This window comes from Nematolebias whitei, chromosome 21 (assembly GCF_014905685.2).
Source record: "Nematolebias whitei isolate Nwh7 chromosome 21, NemWhi1, whole genome shotgun sequence".
NCBI classification, from domain to species: Eukaryota; Metazoa; Chordata; class Actinopteri; order Cyprinodontiformes; family Rivulidae; genus Nematolebias; species Nematolebias whitei.
In genome coordinates this window covers 34,918,801-34,920,933 of record NC_056518.1, presented here as the reverse complement: position 1 = coordinate 34,920,933, position 2,133 = coordinate 34,918,801, and the positions used below count along the sequence as shown (strand labels likewise).

The following is a 2,133-nucleotide window of genomic DNA, read 5'->3' as shown; positions in this document are numbered from 1 at the left end:
CCATCCATCCATCCATCCATCCATCCATCCATCCATCCACCCACCCACTCACTTACCCATCCATCCATCCATCCATCCACCCACTCATCCATCCACCCACTCATCCATCCATCCATCCACTCACCCACTCAATCCATCCATCCACCCACTCATCCATCCATCCACCCACTCACCCATCCATCCATCCATCCATCATCTTCCTCTAGTTCGGGACTCAGGTCTTGGGGCAGCATCTTGAGCAGGGAGGTCCAGACATCTCTCTCCACAGCCTCTTCCAGCTCTTCTGGGAGGACTCCAAGGTGTTCCCAGGTCAAATGAGAGACTTATAGTCTCTCCAGTGTGTCCCGAGACTTCTCCAGGGTCTCCTCCCAGTTGGACATGCCTGAAGCACCTCCCTAGGGAGGCGTCCAGGGAGCATCCTTACCAGATGAACCACCTCAACTGGCTCCTCTGGATGTGGAGGAGCAGTGGTTCTACTCTGAGTCTCTCCTGATAACTGAACTTCTCCCCCTGTCTCTAAGGGAGAGTCCAGCTCATGAACAAAACCCTGAGATACTTGAAGTCCTCCACTTGAGGCAGAACCTCACCCTCGACCTGAAGACAACAATCTACTCTTTTCTGACTCAGGACCACGGCCTCAGATCTGGAGGAGCTAAACATGTTCTAAAACTTGTCTCTACTTTGAAGTGCCTGTGAGATCAAATTCTTGTGATAAATAAGACTTCATTATTGTAAGGACAACATTAATAACATTTTGAAAACTATTAAATCACATGACTGACATGAACAATTGTTGAGACGTGCAGTACAAATAGGGATGTGCGATATTATCGGACGATATTAGTGTTAACGTTCAATATCGGACATTGCTCGTTCCATTAAAATAACTTGCCGATATAAAAGGCGCCGTTCTTGCCTGCAGCAACGTGATGATGCTACAGCAGCAGCGCAGTGCCATGACGTCACATGCATCTACCCGATCTCACGGCACAGAGAGGAAAATTCAAAATGGCAGCCGTGTGGAAGTTTTATTTTTTGTTGGGGAGGATGTTGGATTCCAAAGATTTATGGACTACACTGAGCCTGGCTACATCGTCCCCAGTCAGAGATATTTTTCCAACGTAACGTTAGCCGAGTTACCAGCCGTCACTTCCGACGTCACTGAGAAGCTAACAGCTGATAGCACGACTTGTTGGGTGAGTTTTACCACAGACATTCGGACGTCGTGTTAGCCCCATTAGCATGATTAAGTCTTATGACACAGTGGACACACAAACACTTTGAACTTAAAAAGGCTGTCCTTCATGCACAGGAGTGCAGAGGATCCCACACTGCAGCTATAGGAACCTGCAACAAGCCTCCACAGGTGAGACAGCATCGCAGGTGACTAATGCTAATAAATAACATTTAACACTTTTCATTTAATAGAAGTTAAAGTGCTGTTACTGAATATATGTCACCAGCTCTTACAGCTGTTGCACAGTTTTGTAGCAAATAAGCCTAAATAAGATGCTGTGTTCTGACCCTCATCTGATCCAGATGTTGTGGAAGGACCTGGAGCAGCAGTTAATGTGAGGAAACCACCAACATCCAGAGGTGAAGCTGTTCTGAAGGGAGGAATGGGATCAAAGTTCATCCAGCTGGTGAGCAGGACTGCCCAACAGCAACGTTTAGTTGCAGTTATGGCTGCGGGTGGAGTGGGGGGTGGGGGGTCACACCAGGTACTGAAAGCAAAGGTTCACATGCACTTTTACCACTCACAGATAAATATTAGAGGATCATTTTGCTCAATAAATAAATGAGCACGTTTGATATTCACTCCCCTTTGTTTAGCTGGGTTCTACTCTTAGGACTTGTGTGAACATCTGCAGATGTTTTCGGTCTGACTGATGCAGAAATATAGAAAACAGAAGGAGTTCACAACCTTTAAGCACCTCTGTATTTGCAGCCTTTTGTTGTTCTGTCAGCTGTGTTGCTGCCATCCAATTCCAAATTAACCCAGGTCTTCAAAAAACTTGTACAATGTTTTAGTTTCCAACATTTGTCAGTCAGGTCGTCTGGACAGTTTCTTTTTTTGTGCTGGAAAGTTTCTCCTTCCATCCAGAAGGCTTCATCAGTCAAGGAAACACACAA

At 46.1% G+C, this 2,133-nt stretch overlaps 1 protein-coding gene across 1 annotated transcript in view; it reads right to left on the bottom strand.

Annotated features, from left to right (window-relative positions):
- cdan1 (codanin 1) overlaps window positions 1–2,133 on the bottom strand; it is a 25,200-nt gene that overhangs the window by 3,710 nt on the left and 19,357 nt on the right. The window lies entirely within an intron of this gene.